Source organism: Oncorhynchus masou, chromosome 10 (genome assembly GCF_036934945.1).
Source record: "Oncorhynchus masou masou isolate Uvic2021 chromosome 10, UVic_Omas_1.1, whole genome shotgun sequence".
In the NCBI taxonomy this organism is placed as follows: Eukaryota; Metazoa; Chordata; class Actinopteri; order Salmoniformes; family Salmonidae; genus Oncorhynchus; species Oncorhynchus masou.
Genome location: NC_088221.1, coordinates 28,222,794 through 28,244,197, shown reverse-complemented (window position 1 = coordinate 28,244,197; position 21,404 = coordinate 28,222,794). Strand labels below are relative to the sequence as shown.

The 21,404-nt window shown below is 41.9% G+C and overlaps 1 pseudogene; it reads right to left on the bottom strand.

The window, feature by feature from the left end:
- Positions 1-8,539: 8,539 nt before the first annotated feature.
- LOC135546836 (zona pellucida-like domain-containing protein 1) lies at positions 8,540-15,395 on the bottom strand (annotated as a pseudogene).
- Between the last annotated feature and the right edge of the window lie 6,009 nt (positions 15,396-21,404).

Sequence of the window (21,404 nt, the reverse complement as noted above, 5' to 3'; positions counted from 1 at the left end):
GTTAAGCGTTGTACTGTTAATTGTACATGGCTATGGTATATATGTAATAATCATTATTATTTGCAGGGGTTAAATTAAGCCAGCATGGTCCGGTACTGTGCCCCGGGCAAAATAAATAGTGGGGGTACGCCATACCGGTCTATTACAATAATACATTTAAAAATATTTTTAAAATGTAGGCTATTACACCATTATTTATCATTACCACATGTTAAAGGCACGACGAATGAGCGAATGGACTTGTAAACGGGTGGTATACACTCTAAAATGCAATGTGGTTCAAAGAAAACACTGACATTTTGCCAAGACAGGGATGAGTGGCCGACACCAACATGCGTGGACAACAGTGAATGCATAAATTCTGGCCTAGTGACAATGGACAAATGTCATCATACTTTTTGGTGTTTTGTGTAACAGATGTCTCTTTCCATTCACCACTGTTTGGAGGCTGTAAATATGTGGTGAGTGGATGAACATGCGCAGGTAGCAGTAATGGAGCACTTTGGAGTGATCGTTTGACAATCAGATGACAACATCATAACTGGTTGTGTTTATGCCACAATAAAAGGTCATTTGTTTTAAAAGATTCAAGACAAATCTTTACGACTCGGTCCACAGAGATCCTATTGAATTAATAGTAATTCTATGTAATTCTGTGATCAGGCCCATACATGTTTTTCTCACACATAGAGGTATTGTATCTGGTCAGCTGGTGGTGTTAGCATAGTGGTTAAATGTGACAAGTTTTCTGGTGGGAAAATCTAGCACTAAGCATTTTTGTTTGAAAAGGTTTACACCTGAGGTTTAAGGAAGAGTTTGGACCCACAGAGATTAAAATCCACACTATTCACTGTCATCAACTGCTAGCATTTTTAACACAAAAAAAACAATAGATATCGATGTACCCTAGTTTAGAGTGTTTATTTTGGCATGCAATTCATATGATGCTTATATCGAGGGTGTTGACAACCAGTTTTATGAGGAGGGCAAACTGTGGAGCAACAAGGTCAATAATGGATTATTGTAGATGCCATCTCTATCTTATCAAGACAACTCAAGGTAAAATGAATTTCCTGGAAATAAGCTCAATCATCCTTTTAACTGTGACAATCATCTCGGGCTGCAACTACAACAACAACAACATGTACTCACATTTTTATGCTTGAGTAGTTCAACTTCATTCCCCAAATACTAAAATTAGTATTTTGGGGTCTACCCTAACTCTATTTAGCCACTAGCTAAACACCTCTGGTAAATACTAGCCAGCCCAGTAGTATCTGTAAGGGCAAGGTTCCTGTCTCAACTCTAGATGACCCAGAACGGAGCAGCCAGGATGCTCTCATAAACTACACAAAAAATCCACAATCCCTGTTTTATTCCATCACAATTGGCTTACTGTTCAATACAGGACTACATTTAAGATTCTGCTGCCCACCTTGAAGGTTCTACCTACATATATATGCCAACTTCTAGATAACTACTCCCCAGCATGCACACTTCCATCATTATTCAACCTAGTCACACCAGCCACAAACCTGTGCCAACATGGGTGACAGGTCCTTCTCACATGTAGCCCATCAGCTCTGGAAGGCTCTATCGACATATTTCAGCTTTAAGTTCCCTGTCTACAACACAACTAAAGACCTACCTATTCAAGCTAACATTTAATGGTTGATCGCATAATCTCTTTCAAGTCTATATTTTGCATTAGTAGTCAATGGTTTGATGTATTGTGATGTATTGTTTTTTATACTTTTTTATGTATTGTTGCTGTTTTTTGTTTTTGTTTTGCTTTCTCCCTTATGCACATTGAGTGTGGAAAATTTGCTGTACAAATTAAATATTATTATTATTATTATTCTAATAATCATTATTATTATCTAGCTTGCTATATGGCAGTAGCCCACGCTCAATGTGAAGCTTGTTGGTGCTTGCTTCTGTGCGCAAATCATTTGACCGGTGCAGTTTGAGATAATTTATTCCCTTATTTATGAAAAGAAGCTGGCCTTTATTATTTACGATTTATTTAGGATATTTTAGCTTAATCAAATTGATTATATTATGGTGTTTCTATTCCAAGAAAAACTAAAATACATATGACTATGTATCGCCTACCTAAAACATCCGTTAATACATTTGAAGTCCTTCAAAATAGAAAGTAAATATCTAATGGTAGAAAGTAGAATATTAACTAGATATAGGCTACTGTGGGTGGGGTAGGCTAAATCATTACAACCGAATATGCATAATTAAAAGAATGGTGATAAAGGAAATGTAAAATGCTAAGCAGAGCATGCCAGAGCTTGCGGCTGAGCAGTCCCAGAGCAAAATTGGTGAGGGAGAGAAGGCTAACAAATGTTTTTTTAATCTGCTCTAATTATGCCCTGCTGCTCACTCCACACTTGCCCACTTACATGCTCTGGCATTCAAAAGTAGCCCTTCTTTAGGTTAAAAGAACTGAAAATTAATAAGAATTTCAATGGATGGACTCAGTGAATGAATGGCTGCAGCAACCATTACATGGTATGACAAGTTGCTTAAATCTTCTTCGGGCTAGGCATCCCGCCAGCGGGACACCTTTTGACAACTTCCAGTGAAATTGGAGGGCGCGCAATTCAAATAAATAATCATAAAAATTATGGATATTAAACATTTAGGTACATACAAGTGTCTTATATTGGTTAAAAGCTTAAAGTCTTGTTCATCCTACTGCATTGTCTGACTTACAATAGGCTTTACAGCGAAAGCATGCCATGCGATTGTTTGAGGATGGCGCCCCACATCAAAATATTTTTCAACCAGCACAAGCTTCATAAAATCACAAATAGTGATTACATATTAACTTACTTTTTGAAAATCTTCCTCTGATTTTGCAATCCAAAGTGTCCCAGCTACAACATGCATGGTCGTTTTGTTAGATAAAATCCTTCTTTATATCACAAAAAGTCAGTTTAGTTGGCGCCATCGATTTGAGTAATCCACTCGTTCAACATGCAGAGAAAGGAATCCAAAAAGCTAGTGCTAAATCTTGTTAAAACAAGTCAAAATATGGTTCTATTTAATCCTCAGGTACCCAAAAATGTAAATAAACTATAATATTTTATACGCAAAGAAGTATGTTCAATAGAAAAGCAAAATTAGCAGGTACCCCTCCTCTTCGTCGCTCGCGCACAAACTAATTTCCAACTCTGACTCCCAGTACTAAAACTCAAAATTCTTCCTCGTTTTGGAAGTTACAAGCCTGAAACTTTGAGCAAAGACTGTTGACATCTGGTGGAAGCCATAGGAATTGCAATCTGGGAGCTGCATTTGGATATGACCCTATCTATACGTTCCATTGGAAGAGCATGGGTTTTTCCAGTTGGATTTTCTCCTACCATATCAATTGTTTTATAGTCTCATACATTATTTCAACATTTCTACAAACTTCAAAGTGATTTCTATGCAATGCTACCAATTATATGCATATCCTGGCTTCTGGGCCTGAGTAACAGGCAGTTTACTTTGGGTATGTCAGTCAGACAGGAAGTGGAGAAATATAGCCCCTTGCCTGAAGAAGATTTATATAACAAATGAGGCCTAATTAGACAAAATAACAATTAAGTCGTTCAAACAAAATAAGTAATTCATTTTTCCTATGTTATTTTTTTATTAATGATTCCTGACAGAAAATTGATGTACTGTCATTGAAACCTGAAAAATCTAAATAGTGATATTGGTAGCTACATTCGCTGCTTAATAATTCTTGAGAGTTTCTGGATTGAAAGACCTTTATGTAGAATATCAGAGTACTTGATGATATAGGGGGTAAACTCCACTCTTCCACCAGCAGTATGTAGCACCCACCTGGTCTATTCTCAACAACCTTTGCCACTGTGACTAATAGTCACATTTTCCCTACTTCTGTGGTGATTTAAGGACTATGCAGTCACTTATAATCATTTCTGCAGTACAGTATATGTGGGTAAATGCCATAATTGCATAGTGTGCTGCCCTGAATGTATTACATTGGAGTTAGAAGTGGGATATTGAGCTCTTTTCCTGGAATGTATTGTCTACTCTAAACAAAACAGATGTCATTGATATTTACTTTAAACTATGTATATAATTTGAATAAATACTTAAACCACTCATTGTGAGTAAGATGACATCTGTTATGTTATGAGAGTGGACATATTGTGGATTGACATGAAATGTGATGTCTAAATCTTAAACCCATAGGAATGTGGTAAGGACACACCTCATAATGTGCCACACCAAACTGGAAGTCTTCCGACTAGCTTGGAAAGACAGTACCGTGGAATACCGAAGAGCCCTTACTGCTGCTCGATCATCCTATTTTTCTAACTTAATTGAGGAAAATAAGAACAATCCGAAATTCCTTTTTGATACTGTCACAAAGCTAACTAAAAAGCTTTCACTTTAGCAGTGACAAATTCATGAACTTCTTTGAGGAAAAGATCATGATTATTTGAAAGCAAATTACGGACTCTTTAAATCTGCGTATTCCTTCAAAGCTCAGTTGTCCTGAGTCTGCACAACTCTGCCAGGACCGAGGATCAAGAGAGACGCTCAAGTGTTTTAGTACTATATCTCTGGACACAATGATGAAAATAATCAAGGCCTCTAAACCTTCAAGCTGCATACTGGACCCTATTCCAACTAAACTACTGAAAGAGCTGCTTCCTGTGCTTGGCCCTCCTATGTTGAACATAATATTTGTAAAGTGGCTGTTCCACTGCATGTCAGAAGGTGAATTCACCAATTTGTAAGTCGCTCTGGATAAGAGCGTCTGCTAAATGACTTAAATGTAAATGTAAATCTGACTATGGGATCAGAATGCGTGATCTGACTATGGGATCAGAATGCGTGATCTGACTATGGGATCAGAATGTGAGGTCTGACTATGGGATCAGAATGTGTGATCTGCCTATGGGATCAGAATGTGTGATCTGCCTATGGGATCAGAATGCGTGATCTGACACTATTGTAAAGTGGCTGTTCCACTGCATGTCAGAAGGTGAATTCACCAATTTGTAAGTCGCTCTGGATAAGAGCGTCTGCTAAATGACTTAAATGTAAATGTAATAATAAACGGCTCTCTATCCACCGGATGTGTACCAAACTCACTAAAAGTGGCAGTAATAAAGCCTCTCTTGAAAAAGCCAAACCTTGACCCAGAAAATATAAAAAACTATCGGCCTATATCGAATCTTCAATTCCTCTCAAAAATTTTAGAAAAGGCTGTTGCGCAGCAACTCACTGCCTTCCTGAAGACAAACTATGTAAACGAAATGCTTCAGTCTGGTTTTAGATCCCATCATAGCACTGAGACTGCACTTGTGAAGGTGGTAAATGACCTTTTAATGGCATCTGTCCTCGTGCTCCTAGACCTTAGTGCTGTTTTTGATACCATCGATCACCACATTCTTTTGGAGAGATTGGAAACCCAAATTGGTCTACACAGACAAGTTCTGGCATGGTTTAGATCTTATCTGTCGGAAAGATATCAGTTTGTCTCTATGAATGGTTTGTCCTCTGACAAATCAACTGTAAATTTTGGTGTTCCTCAAGGTTCCGTTTTAGGACCACTATTGTTTTCACTATATATTTTACCTCTTGGGGATGTCATTCGAAAACATAATGTTAATTTTCACTGCTATGCGGATGACACACAGCTGTACATTTCAATGAAACATGGTGAAGCCCCAAAATTGCCCTCGCTAGAAACATGTGTTTCAGACATAAGGAAGTGGATGGCTGCAAACTTTCTACTTTTAAACTCGGACAAAACAGAGATGCTTGTTCTAGGTCCCAAGAAACAAAGAGATCTTCTGTTGAATCTGACAATTAATCTTAATGGTTGTACAGTCGTCTCAAATAAAACTGTGAAGGACCTCGGCGTTACTCTGGACCCTGATCTCTCTTTTGAAGAACATATTAAGACCAATTCAAGGACAGCTTTTTTCCCATCTACGTAACTTTGCAAAAATCAGAAACTTTCTGTCCAAAAATGATGCAGAAAAATGAATCCATGCTTTTGTCACTTCTAGGTTAGACTAATGCAATGCCCTACTTTCCGGCTACCCGGATAAAGCACTAAATAAACTTCTGTTAGCTAAATACGGCTGCTAGAATCCTGACTAGAACCAAAAAAATGGATCATATTACTCCAGTGCTAGCCTCCCTACACTGGCTTCCTGTCAAAGCAAGGGCTGATTTCAAGGTTTTACTGCTAACCTACAAAGCATTACATGGGCTTGCTCCTACCTATCTCTCTGATTTGGTCCTGCCGTACATACCTACACGTACGCTACGGTCACAAGACGCAGGCCTCCTAATTGTCCCTAGAATTTCTAAGCAAACAGCTGGAGGCAGGTCTTTCTCCTGTAGAGCTCCATTTTTATGGAACGGTCTGCCTACCCATGTCAGAGACGCAAACTCGGTCTCAACCTTTAAGTCTTTACTGAAGACTCATCTCTTCAGTGGGTCATATGATGGAGTGTAGTCTGGCCCAGGAGTGGGAAGATGAACGGAAAGGCTCTGGAGCAACGAACCGCCCTTGCTGTCTCTCCCTGGCCGGTTCCCCTCTTTCCACTGGGATTCTCTGCCTCTAACCCTATTACAGCGGCTGGGTCACTGGCTTACTGGGGCTCTCTCATACCGTCCCTGGGAGGGGTGCGTCACCTGAGTGGGTTGAGTCACTGATGTGATCATCCTGTCTGGGTTGGGTTGGGTTGGCGCACCCCCCCCCTCCCCCCCTTGGGTTGTGCCGTGGCAGAGATCTTTGTGGGCTATACTCAGCCTTGCCTCAGGATGGTAAGTTGGTGGTTGAAGATATCCCTCTAGTGGTGTGGGGGCTGTGCTTTGGCAAAGTGGGTGGGGTTATATCCTTCCTGTTTGGCCCTGTCCGGGGGTGTCCTCGGATGGGGCCACAGTGTCTCCTGACCCCTCCTGTCTCAGCCTCCAGTATTTATGCTGCAGTAGTTCATGTGTCGGGGGCTAGGGTCAGTTTGTTATATCTGGAGTTCTTCTCCTGTCCTATTCGGTGTCCTGTGTGAATTTAAGTGTGCTCTCTCTAATTATCTTTCTCTCTTTCTTTCTCTCTCTCTCGGAGGACCTGAGCCCTAGGACCATGCCTCAGGACTACCTGACATGATGACTCCTTGCTGTCCCCAGTCCACCTGGCCGTGCTGCTGCTCCAGTTTCAACTGTTCTGCCTTATTATTATTGGACCATGCTGGTCATTTATGAACATTTGAACATCTTGGCCAGGTTCTGTTATAATCTCCACCCGGCACAGCCAGAAGAGGACTGGCCACCCCACATAGCCTGGTTCCTCTCTAGGTTTCTTCCTAGGTTTTGGCCTTTCTAGGGAGTTTTTCCTAGCCACCGTGCTTCTACACCTGCATTGCTTGCTATTTGGGGTTTTAGGCTGGGTTTCTGAACAGCACTTTGAGATATCAGCTGATGTACGAAGGGCTATATAAATAAATTTGATTTGATTTTGATTTGATTTAATGAATACAAATTGTTACACCCTGATCAGTTTCACCTGTCTTTATGATTGTCTCCACCCCCCTCCAGGTGTCGCCCATCTTCCCCATTATTGCATGTGCATTTATACCTGTGTTCTCTGTTGTCTGTTGCCAGTTTGTTTTGTTCGTCAAGCCTACCAGCAGTTTTCCCCCTTGTGCCTGTCTTTGCTATAGTTTCTGTTTTCTTGTTTCTAGGTTTTGACCATTCCTGCCTGCCACCTTGTACCTTTGCCACACCTATCTGGATTACTGTCCTCTGCCTGCCCTTGACCTGTCCTTCTGCCTGCCCCTGTTCGAATAATACACTTTTGTTCATTTGACACTGTCTGCACCTGTGTCTTACCTTAAACGTGATACAAATTCTGGACTCAGGCCATTTTGACATAGATCTGCAGGTGGTAATATGTTTATTAGGATAAAGCAGTTAGATAATTTTAATAAATATCAATAAACAATACTGTGGAAGGGTACAGTTAGTTCACTTTTGAAACACCACAGACTTCACACAAAGTCTAGTCTCTGATAAATGTATATATTTTGTGACAAACAGACAATTCATTTTAGGATTACATTTTTTTGCAATTTAAATGGCATATGTTCTCCAAATCTAATCAAGGGAATTAAACATTCTGTTATCCTACTGCACATACTACTATTTAGTTTTTTTAACACTTTCTAAAATATGCGTTTTATCCTCTTCCCTAAATCTTTTAAGCATGTACACATTAATTATTGCTAATGTCTGGCAGATTATGCTAAACCACATCTACGAAACAACGTTTTTGCTCTTGCCCTAAAGTAAACAAATCTGAATAAGTCAGTCCTCCATCGGAGTTCTGAGACAGGCAGACGGAAGCACTACTGTGTGAGCTGCTGTCTCACATTTCAGCCGATGCGAGCACAGTCTCCCCTGTAATGGTTGAGCCTGCTGTAGAAGACAGATGGAGAGGATGCAGGTGGAGGTCAGGAAGCCCACTGCCACTCCAAGACTTGAAGTTGAGTTAGAGTTGTTGAGTTAGAGTTGTGGAGTTAGAGTTGTTGCTGCCCATGAGTTGTTCTTTTGATGCTACAATGCTCTCTGCTTTGGTGGTAATGGAAGAATAAGTGATTGTTTTGTACTCTGTCACTCCATCTACAGTTTCAGGAACAACACTCCTTCTCCTCCTATCGTTACAATGCTTGAACTTACTGCAGGTTCCCCTCTGACAGAGACGGGTGATGCAGTGGACGAAGTAGGTGGGCACGGTCTCATTCTGCTCAATGAAGCGGAAGGCCGGGAAGGAGAAGCAGACATTATGACTATCTTCGTTTTCCTGCAGGGTCATCTGGTCCTTGTTGCTGGCGACAAACAGGTTGAAGTAAGTGGAGTTAGTGAGTGGATGAGAAATGGAGGGGTAGCATCGGTCCAGGAGCACATGGTACTGGGAGGTCAGGTTGGTTGCCTTGACTTGCACATGGACTTTGGTTCTCAGCTCAATACCCAGTTTCGGAATGACCATGGGAGTAGTGTGGTTGAGTTCAAGGCTCAAAGTGCTGATGAAACTACCATTGTTGTCCTTCACTGCAATGGAGGATGCTGACATCAATCAGGGTGTTGTTGATCAGGTACTCTAGGGGATAGGTGCAGGAGTAGTGATAGCTCAGCGTTATAGGTGTCAATCATATGATCAGACCACACCACTGATGTTGACTGTCTGGATGTTGGAGAAGTCAGAAAATATCCCTGTGCCTGGAGCGCTGGTTGTCCTGAAGAGGCTACCACAATAATTGGTCGTGTTGAGGGGGAATTTAAACCTTTAAGTTATTGAGATATCAGTGTATTCTGGGCGTCTTAAGTTTGTTCTGCATTCACTTAATTGTAGTTGACTGCTCTTTGCAACCATCATGGCCAAAAGGAAAAAGCTTGGAAGATGCATTTTGAGTTCCTTGCTGTGTTCGTATCTTGACTGGGACACTAAAATGTGTACTTTGCTGGTTGTCTCCTGCTTTTTGATTCTGTTGAGATGTATGGAGGTGTTTTCATAGCCATGCAGGGCTTCTTGGGATTGAACAGAAGCAAGCTCATAGTCGCTCTTTGTATTGAAACAATTGCATTGTTTTGATGGTTACGCCTCACCACGACTCACCACCTTCCCTCCCCTCAGGGAGTTTTAAGCAGATGCTAAAACCTACAAAAAATGTTGTTTGTTTATTTGGCTAGCTCAGTTAACGTTGTTTTGTTCTTTTTATTTTACTCTGCCTGCAAACACGCTGGATGATTCAGAATCCATTGAATAGCCTGAATGATTCATTGACGAGAGATACTTACGAACTCAAAGAAACATGTCGGTGGTTTCGGAGGATTCAAGGACTCAATGAAAGGCTTGTCAAACTTGATATCTTTGATATATTACGAGAGGACATCAATGCATTGTGCCAGTCTAGAATTCAGCCAACGTCAGATTGATGATCTAAGGAAAGAGAAACACGGAGCTGCAAGGTACTGTAGACTCTATTCATGGCAAGGTGGAGGTGGTGCAAAGGGAAAACAAACAACTAAAAGAAACCTTGCTTGATATACAGTGTCGATCAACGCGGGACAATCTAATATTTTCAGGGATACCGGAGAATGACCACAGCAGAAGCTGTGAGGACACTGTCCGATACTTTGTCAACTCAACTGAAACTGCCCACTGATATTGTGCATAATGCCACTTTCTCCAGAGTCCATAGAATAGGTAAGGCCTCTGGGAATGGTTGCATGTTTTGACAAATTTAAGCAAAAGGAAATGATGAAGAGCAGGGGCAGAGAACTCAGAAACACTGATTTTGGAATGAATTATCACTTCCCCACTGAGATCAATGAAAGCATTGGCTAAATCAATGAGTCTCCATGGTTATGGATCAACTTTACATCAACGGGCAATTGTTGTATCAGGACTCTAGAGTAACTCCCTGGTTATTTGAATTTAATGTTCAAATCTGAGTTTGTGTTGTAGTGTATCATGACAACTTCAACTATAATGAATACATGCTCTATTGATCTCCACTTGACAAGGAAAGGGTTGCATATAGCTCAGGTTAATGTATGTAGCCTTCCTAACAAATGCATGAGGTTTTTAACTTGGTCAACATGAATAATATTCATATTTTGGCTTTGACCGAAAAGCATTTAGATGCATCTGTAAATGATGGGCAAATTAACATTCAGGGATATAGTCTACTGAGAAGAGACAGGAATAGGAATGGTGGGGCTGTAGCACTGTATATTCAGAATCATATACCTTTTAAGAGGAGGGATGACCTTAATGTAGGTCAAATAGAGGCACTATGGGCTCAAGTACATCTGCCTCACCAGGCAGCCATATATTGGTAGGATGTGTGTATAGACCTCCTAGCTCTAAGGTGTCCTATCTGGATGACTTAAGCACTGGGTTTGACCAGGCCACAGACAGCAGCAAAGATGTATTTATCTTGGGTGATTTTAATATAAATTGGAAGAATCCTAATAGTTTGAATAGAACTAAATTGATGAGATATTCCGAGAACTGTGGTTTGAAATAAATGGTTAATGATGCTACTAGATCATCAACTTGGGTCATTGTTCAGACACATGCATTGATCTGATCTTCTGTAATATTCCATTGCAATGTTTTAAAGCCAGACCAATGCCAGTGGTCTGGACAGACCATAGTATTGTGACCATAACCATGAACACCACGGTTCTCTGGGATTGTGGTCAAGAGAAATCTTAAAACATTTAATTATGACCTATTTCAAAATTATTTGTCTGCTATGCCCTGGGAGCTGATTTATCTAGAGGATGATTTAAATCACGCTACAGAATGTTTTATTGATTTGCTCACTGAGGTAACGGACCATCATGCCCCAGTAAGAAAGAGTACAGATGGGGCGTGTCCATCTCCATGGATTGATGATGAACTGGGTGAGGCTTTTTATGGTTCTCTATGGTCAGGGCGTGACAGTATCAAATCAAATAAACAGAATTATCACATTTACAAAAGCATTCAGACTCTTTACTCAGTACTTTGTTGAAGGTTGTAAAACAACAAAATGTGGAGAAAGGGTCTAAATACTTTCTGAATGCACTGTAGGTTGCCTTGATATGATATGTCATGAAGTAAGCCACAAAACTCAGTCAATACTTTGGTGGTCTACTTTACTGGGTCTCAACAAAACCCGTCTGACCTCTAAATTCTTCTGACCCAAATGTTTTCATTATAAAGCACACAGTGCCGTGCCCTACAGGGTTATCTCATCACTTTGCAACTATGTCACTTTGACAATAAACAGAGGGAAAATTGACAACTTTTCTTGGATTCAGGCATTCTTTTTATTCAAATTATTTCCTTAATTTTAGCCAGCAACCTGGTTCCCAGTAACATGCACACCCTCACCATTCTCCACTGTCTGAAATGGAACATGAGTAGGGGTCATGGTTTAAATCGAAGAACCCTTTCCGCAGGAAGGTGAGAGAAAAGCAGCTACTCTTACCCAGAGCCATTTATGTGAAAGTCCATTCAGCTAAAACAACCACCTATAATATAACATACACTATATATATAAAAAGTATGTGGACACCCCTTAAAATCTGTGGATTTGGCAATTTCAGCCACACCCGTTGCTGACAGGTGTATAAAATCAAGCACACCGCCATGCAATCTCCATAGACAAACAATGGTAGTAAATTGGCCTTACTGAAGAGCTCAGTGACTTTGAACGTGGCACTGTCATAGGATGCCACCTTTCCAACAAGTCACTTCATCAAATTTCTGCTCTGCTGGAGCTGCCCCTGTCAAGTGCTGTTATTTTGAAGTGGAAACGTCTAGGAGCGACAAGGGCTCAGCCGTAAAGTTGTAGGCCACACAAGCACACAGAACGGGACCTCGGAGTGCCGAAGCACGTAGTGAGTAAAAGACCTCTGTCTTCGGTTGCAACACTCACTACCATGTCCCAAACTGCCTCTGGAAGCAACGTCAGCACAAAAACTCTTTGTTGGGAGCATCATGAAATGGGTTTCAATGGCCGAGGAGCAGCACACAAGCCTAAGATCACCATACGCAATGCAAGAGTCGGCTGGAGTGGTGTAAAGCTCGCCGCCATTGGACTCTGGAGCAGTGGAAACGCGTTCTCTTGAGTAATGAATCATGCTTCACCATCTGGCAGTCTGACAGACTAATCTGTGTTTGGAGGATGCAAGGAGAACGCTATCTGCCCCAATGCATAGTGCCAACTGTAAAGTTTGGTGGATGACTAATAATGGTTGCGGGCTGTTTTTCATCTTTTGGGCTAGGCCCCTTATTTCAAGTGAAGGGAAGTCTTAACACTACAGCATACAATGTCATTCTAGACGATTCTGTGCTTCCAACTTTGTGGCAACAGTTTGGGGAAGGCCCTTTCCTGTTTCTGCATGACAATCCTCCCATGCACAAAGCGAGGTCCATACAGAAATGGTTTGGCAAGATCGGTGTGGAAGAACTTGACTGACCTGCACAGAGCCCTGACCTCAGTAATGCTTGTGGCTGAATGGAAGCAAGTCCCCGAAGCAATGTTCCAACATCTAGTGAAAAGCCTTCCCACAAGAGTGAACAGCAAAAGGGGGACCAACTCCATATTAATGCCTGTGATGTGGGAATGAGATGTTCGACAAGCGGGTGTCCACATACCTTTGGTCATGTCGTATATTATTGCAAGTAAATCCTTGTTCTAAATTTGCTGCTACCGGCAAAACAGTTGTGGTTGAAGTTTTTTGTGCACACATCATTTTGTGTCAGACTCTTTTAATGTTGTTACTGTAGCTGTGCCAGCCGCTAGCTGACCTCTGGCTTTTACAAATGTATGTGCTTTGTCATGCCTATTGAATAAAATGCTTCCTCTCACTTTCTCCCCCAAGCCAGAATGGGTTCCTTATCATCCCTAAACCGTAAACGTATCTTTGTCTGCCAACAGAGCTGTATCACTTTGCTGTTAAGATAAGTCATTGACCACTTAACTCTCATGACAGTTTTCTGTCTTGTAAGGCTTTTCAGGAGTTGATCAGCTCATAAAGCCCACATTGTGCCCTTCACATTGTGTGGGAATTCTCTGTTCTTCATTCCACAACTACCTCCCTCTAAAAAGCAAAGTTTGAAATGTGTTCTCTTGTGACATTGAGTCGAGTGACTCTTGTCAAGGCTCTGGTCAGTCTGGATATATAGTTTGGCCAGGTGTGCTCATGCTACTAGGAGTGAAGGGCTACCACAGCTAATGATAATGAAATTGAATATGTAGCTTTTATTGATAAGGAGTAATTACATTTTTATATCAAATTAGGAATTTAATTTGGCTTGTTGCCTCATATTTATGTTAGCTTTCTAGGAAGTATTATCCACATTACAGTAAAATCTGTATAATATTTTGGTCAACCATTGTTTTTATTCTGAGTTTGTACTAAACTCTGTACTTTGCTGTACTTTGCATCATAACACTATCTTCCTGTAGACAGGTGAGACAAGGAATGATACCATATAAGTGGCCAAATAATACGTTTTACTGATCTAAATATACACAATAGCACATCTCCTAGGCAACAGAAACTGGCACAAATATGTCATATGCTGGAAATCATCTTGAACTACTGTTACGATAAACTAGGAGTGGTGGGTGGAATCAGGCGCAGAGAGCAGGGTTAAGTCGTTTGTCAATTTATTTCACCGGCGCAACAAAAACAGTCACGCCAACACACAGGGCGTGTACAAGTTCTCAGTCCAAACAACAGGACAAAATAGTCAGGAGAATAAAGACACGAACAAAAATAACACCATCCAAACAGAGTAACAAGCCCGCACAAATACCCAGCAGGACTAGTGCCCTTAAATAGCCTACAAACCAACCCTAACACAAAACAGTACCCAATTACCCAATAATCGAAACAAACGGAAAGGGAATCGATGGCAGCTAATAGGCCTGCGACAACGACCGCCGAGCACCGCCCGAAGAGGAAGAGGCACCCTCTTCGGCAAGGTTCGTGACAACTACATGTAACTACCCTCAGAAAATATCGGCATACCTAATTTTACTTTCTTTTTTTGTTGTTGAATTTTTACCCCTTTTTCGTGGTATCCAATTGTTGTAGTAGCTACTATCTTGTCTCATCGCTACAATTCCCGTACGGGCTCGGGAGAGACGAAGGTTGAAACACAGCGCGCATCCAACCCGGAAGCCAGCCGCACCAATGTGCCAGAGGAAACACCATCCCTACCGACCGACCAAGCCCTCCCTAACCCGGACGACGCTAGGCCAATTGTGCGTCGTGCGTCGCCCCACGGACATCCCAGTCGCGGACGGTTACGAACCCAGAGTGGGCGCGAATCCAGAGTCTCAGCTGGCGCTGCAGTACAGCGCCCTTAACCACTGCGCCACCCGGGAGGCACGCCTAATTTTACTTTCTAAAATGTTAACAAAGATCTATAATTAACCTGTCACCAGTAATTCTTTGCTGTATTTTCGGATTCCAGACTTTTTCATCTCACATGTGTACCTTAACAGTGTACATTCATCAATGGCTCTGCACAAAACTATAACATACTAGTATCTTGCTGTCTGTGGATCAGACCGGGAAATTCCACAGCAGACCTAGTTTACACATCTGACAAATACTTGAGGTGCGCTTGATTTAGCTTGCACTTTTGGGACTATTCATTGGTTCCATTGTACAGGACAAGCTAAATAAGGCACAGCTCAAGCATTCCAAAGTATTTGACTGTCACGTCTTCTCCTGATCTCCCTCTCTGGTACTTGAGGTCGCCAGGCTGACTCACACCTGTCGCCATTGTTAAGAGCAACAATTCTTCATCGGACTCACCTGAACTCCATCATGTTATTAATGACCTCCCCTATATTTGTCACTTCCTCAGTTTCTTTCCAGAGTCAGCATTAATGTTGTTATGTGTCCCTTGTCCAGACACTGTTCATGTTTTGTTTCCTGTCTGTTGATTCATTAAATATTCACTCCTTATACTTTCTTCTCATCTCCCAGCATCTAGATTAACATGTATTTGACCTAGGTGTCCCTCACCAAGAAGAGAAGGAGACGGAGGTTATGCTGGATACTCAGAGAGATGAGAGATGAGCACATACAGTATAATAATCCAATTTACACAAGGGAACAAAGAGATCCAATAATGGCCCTATATCCTATTAAAACACTCATTCTCAGCAAGTACTGTAGGTTATGGCTTTTGTGTGATAGAGGTCAACTGAAGACATTGTTAACAGGTACATTAACTGAGTCATATTAGTGCCACTGAAAACAAGAGAACCCGTTTTGATTCACTGTAATTGCTAAGTGAGTCAGAATGGCTATGCCAGCTGTGTGTTTTATAATGTGCATACAGTTCGATCGTAAATAGTCTGAAATTGTTTGATGTACAGGAACTTTTCATAATTGTCCTCTTTTAAAAACATTTCTTAAAGTTTTTGGGTGTAGGAAAGACAAATTATTTGGAGTTTCCCCGACAAGTGTACTAGCTCTTTTTCTTTATACTGTAAGAATTATTAGATAAAATAACTCAAGTATCCTCCATGCTAATTTACAACCGTCCCTTGGTCCCTCTCAGAAAATGCCTAGGTATCCCTGTCCCTGGACAACCCTGCCCCCACATTCCCCTTCGCTATATATACACCCTGTCTGTTGTGATGAAGACGGAGGGGAAGAGGAGAGGGACAGCGCCACGGATGGACAAATGCCTCAAGGTCTCCCATAGCTCCCCTTCTTCTCTGACTATGGCATGGGGGAGATTTATGGGGATTAGCATCACCACTTCCCTTTTCCTCACCTCCCTTATCCTCTCCCCTTCACCTCCCTCACCTCCCTCAACTCCCTCTCCTTCTCCTCCGCTCCATGGCATAAAACTGGTCCCTGGGATTAATGGAAAGACATACAGGTAGAACTTGAGAGTCTCAGGAGCAGATGAGTTGCAGCAGCGGAAATAGACAGGAAACTAGAGGGAGAGAAGGAGGAAGCAGTGAGAGTGCAGGGATTAGTTTAGTCCTTATAGATACTTGGTTAAGAACAAGCCTGTAGATTAGAAGGTAGGTGATGATAGCCACTGTCTGGAGACTGTAGTGCACTGATGGGAAAACGAGACGGCTTATACATTCACTTCAAATATATTTTAGTGTGTACCAGGCTAAAACATCAGCAAACATGATCCTTTTAGCCCTCATCTACAAACACATCCACACATGCAAATAATACTACCTTTTTAAATACCTTCACAAAGTTATACATACTTACAGTGCCTTCGGAAAGCATTCAGACCTTTTGACTTTTTCCACATTTTGTTACGTTATGGTGTTATTCTAAAATGTATTAAATAAATACAAATTCCACAGCAATCAACACACAATACCCCATAATGACAAAGCGAAAACATTTTTTTTTGAAAAAAACAAACAGAAATACCATATTTACATAAGTATTCAGACCCTTTGCTATGAGACTCGAAATTGAGCTCAGGTGCATCCTGTTTCAATTGATCATCCTTGAGATGTTTCTACAACTTGATTGGAGTCCCCCTGTGGTAAATTCAATTGATTGGACATGATTTGGAAAGGCACACCTCTCTATATAAGTGCCACAGTTGACAGTGCATGTCAGAGCAAAAACCAAGCCATGAGATCGAAGGAATTGTCCGTGGAGCTCCGAGACCGGATTGTGTCGAGGCACAGATCTGGGGAAGGGTACCAAAACATCTCTGCAGCATTGAAGGTCCCCAAGAACTCCATCATTCTTAAACGTAAGAACCTTCAAGAAGAACCTTCCAGAAGGACAGTCATCTCTGCAGCACTCCACCAATCAGACCTTTATAGTACATTGGCCAGACGGAAGTCACTCCTCAGTAAAAGGCACAGTAAAAGTTTGCTGAAAGGCACCTAAAAGACTCTCAGAGCATGTGAAACAAGATTCTCTGGTCTGATGAAACCAAGACTGAACTCTTTGGCCTGAATGCCAAGCATCACATCTTGAGGAAACCTGGCACCATTCCACCGGTGAGGCATGGTGGTGAAGCATTATGCTGTGGGTTGTTTTTCAGAGGCAGGGACTGGGAGACTAGTCAGGATCGAGGCAAAGATGAACAGAGCAAAGTACAGAGATATCCTTGATGAAAACCTACTCAAGACCTCAGACTGCGGCGAAGGTTCACCTTCCAACAGGACAACAACCCTAAGCACACAGCCAAGACAATGCAGGAGTGGCTTCGACACAAGTCTCTGAATGTCCTTGAGTGGCCCAGACAGAGCCCGGACTTGAACCCGGTCAAACATTCTGAAGAGACTTGAAAATAGCTGTGCAGCAACGGCTCCTGATCCAACCTGACAGAGCTTGAGAGGATCTCTAGAGAAGCAAGCGAGAAACTCCCCAAATACAGATGTGCTAAGCTTGTAGCATCATACCAAAGAAGACTCGATGCTAATTGCTGTCTAACGTTATTCAACAAAGTACTGAGTAAAGGGCCTGAGTTCTTAAGTAAATTTATATTTCAGTTTTTATAAAATGTATAAAAACCTGTTTTTGCTTTGTCAATATGGGGTATTGTGTGTAGAGAAAAAAAATATTAAATTAATTTTAGAATAAGGCTGTAATGTAACTAAATGTGGAAAAAGTCAAGGGGTCTGATTACTTTCCCAATGCACTGTTTTGTGTGTGTGTCATACACCCTGGCCGAAGGGGGTTGTGACTAAACTAAATTCAGTAGAATAGATCCGACTGCCTCACCCTAGGTTTACACCAAGAGCATACTTCTACCATAGCCTACACAGGTTCTTATCGTTTGGGATTAAGTGGAAGAACATGGAAGGAGGGTCCGAGGCAGATCACAATTCACTGTTTATTTTATTTCTCTCCCAATTTCCATAAATCAAGTTAGCGTTAGCTCTGCACGAAACATGGAGAGAGGCTATAACACAAAACAATTAACAAAGTGATCTCAGAGTCATCATTTCATTATAAGTGATACCTTCTTAGCAAAACCAATGTTTCCAAAAAGGCCTTAGCTTCAAAACAAAATGTCAGCTTCCCTTTCAACTGCACCTACCCCTGGGCAGCTGCATCTGAAAATAAAATAAACAAGGGTTATGAAGAGAGCCAATCCAATACAGTATGCACACACTCATACACCACACAGTCATTCTCTCATGAGGCCGTATTAATTCAGTAGTCATTTGTTTCATTCTTTACAATTTCCTCTAGTCCGAAGCGGTAGTTTAATTAGACCAGCTGACCTGGTTCACGGCAGATGATATATCAGATAATATATCAGGGTAAACTGAGCCCCTGTTGAAGTCAACCTGAGTAGAGCTGTTATGTTAAGGAAATGAAATGTCACATATAAAATGTGTTAACTCTCAGGGGTACAACATGCAACATGTTTAATAGTGGAATTTTTGTAAGAAAAAAAAATCATGACGACTTTAATATACAGTACAAGCTATTTAAAAACCATTGAGATGGGAACTAATGATACATCCTGGGTTTTCCTTAGTGGGATGAAGTAGAGGTAGGTATCCACACATGGATAACTCCTGAATAGAAACATCTTTTTCCAAGAAGTTCACACCTCACACCCATTCTGTTGTATTCATTATTTGATGTATTTAATCAGGTAGGTAAATGAACAACAACTTCTCATAATGACCTGTTTCCCCGACATCCCTTGACCCTGCCTAACAGGGTCACATTGCATAGAACAACAACTTATCATAATGACCTGTTTCCCCGACATCCCATGACCCTGCCTAACAGGGTCACATTGCATAGAACAACAACTTATCATAATGACCTGTTTCCCCGACATCCCATGACCCTGCCTAACAGGGTTGCATTGCATAGAACAACAACTTCTCATAATGACCTGTTTCCCCGACATCCCATGACCCTGGCTAACAGGGTCGCATTGCATAGAACAACAACTTCTCATAATGACCTGTTTCCCCGACATCCCATGACCCTGCCTAACAGGGTCGCATTGCATAGAACAACAACTTCTCATAATGACCTGTTTCCCCGACATCCCATGACCCTGCCTAACAGGGTCGCATTGCATAGAACAACAACTTCTCATAATGACCTGTTTCCCCGACATCCCTTGACCCTGCCTAACAGGGTCGCATTGCATAGAACAACAACTTCTCATAATGACCTGTTTCCCCGACATCCCATGACCCTGCCTAACAGGGTCGCATTGCATAGAACAACAACTTCTCATAATGACCTGTTTCCCCGACATCCCATGACCCTGCCTAACAGGGTCACATTGCATAGAACAACAACTTCTCATAATGACCTGTTTCCCCGACATCCCATGACCCTGCCTAACAGGGTCGCACTGCATAGAACAACAACTTCTCATAATGACCTGTTTCCCCGACATCCCATGACCCTGCCTAACAGGGTCGCATTGCATAGAACAACAACTTCTCATAATGACCTGTTTCCCCGACATCCCATGACCCTGCCTAACAGGGTCGCATTGCATAGAACAACAACTGCAAACCTGAAGTACCGTCTTAAATACAGGTCCATAGAAGAAGGAAGTGCATAGTGACAGGGGCTCCTAAAGGTTTTCTAGTCAGTTCAAGACCCTCGTTGGACAACCAACAGGGTCCATTGCACCATGGTTAGTATCTATGCAACTCAACGGCAAACCATAAACCTCCACAGTCAGAGAATTGGAACATGGCTTTACCATGATGAATGTCAACCGACCTGCCAACACTTGATCGGATTACAATTAGGTTACATTATGTGACTGTCCCTATAGGACAGAATAGTGAATACTTTGTCTGACTTTGTCTCTAAAAGAATGAGACACACATTCTCAGCCACACACACACACACACACACTGTTGTACATGTGTCTGGTTCTGTTAAAGCTATGCACCAGTACAGCACTGATTTACGAGGCACTGAATATTTCTTAGTGATGCCTTTTGCTGCCTTACTCTTTCATGTGTCTCACACACACACACACATACACACGCACACACACACTGTTCTCCACTGTTTCATGTGTGAAAGAGGGCAACTGTGGAGCAGCTGTTTGGATCTGTATCGGGACATGTCCCTCTTCCTGCCAGTGTCTCCACATGATAGTATCCTGCAGGTCACACACACGGGGGGAGGGATGTATTGTATTTCTATGATGGTAGATCAGGGCTATATCTGGACAGATATAATGAGGTACTGTACTGCATATCACATAGCTACTCTCCTCCTCCTCCTCATTCTCTGCACTTCAGATTATTGTGGAGTTTGTGGCCATCACCTGCTGAATCCCTCACCTCTTTCCCTGTTCCTCCCCCACCCCTCCATGGCCTCCAGTTTAGAGTTACACCAGATGTGGACCCCTGCTGTTTGGAAGACTAATTGATTTTGGCCTGCCACAATTCGACTATTGTGTTTGGAAAGCCCAAATAAATAAGTGTATTAGATCTCCTCTTTTTCCCTCTCTGTCTGAAAACTCCAGATATCCTCTATAACAACAGCAGTGGAGGGGGAGAGAAAAAGGTCCCATTTGGTGTACATGGAAAACATTTCTTCACTGGCTTAAGTCGTTTACGGGCCTGCTGTAAGGCAGGGTTCTGAGTGGAGCGGGGCCATAACCATGATAGATAGCCCCTTTGCGTCAGACCGCGCGCGCGCGCGTGTGTGTGTGCGCACGTGTAAGTGTTTGTGTGTTTGCATCTTTTTCGCGTATGCAAAAGTGTGTACTCTATGTGTATGTCAGCGACTGTGTGTGAACGTGTGTCTTTATGCACACTGCTGTGTGTGCACACCTACATGCCTCATGTCATGAGTGTGTGCTCGGGGGGACCCCTGTGTGA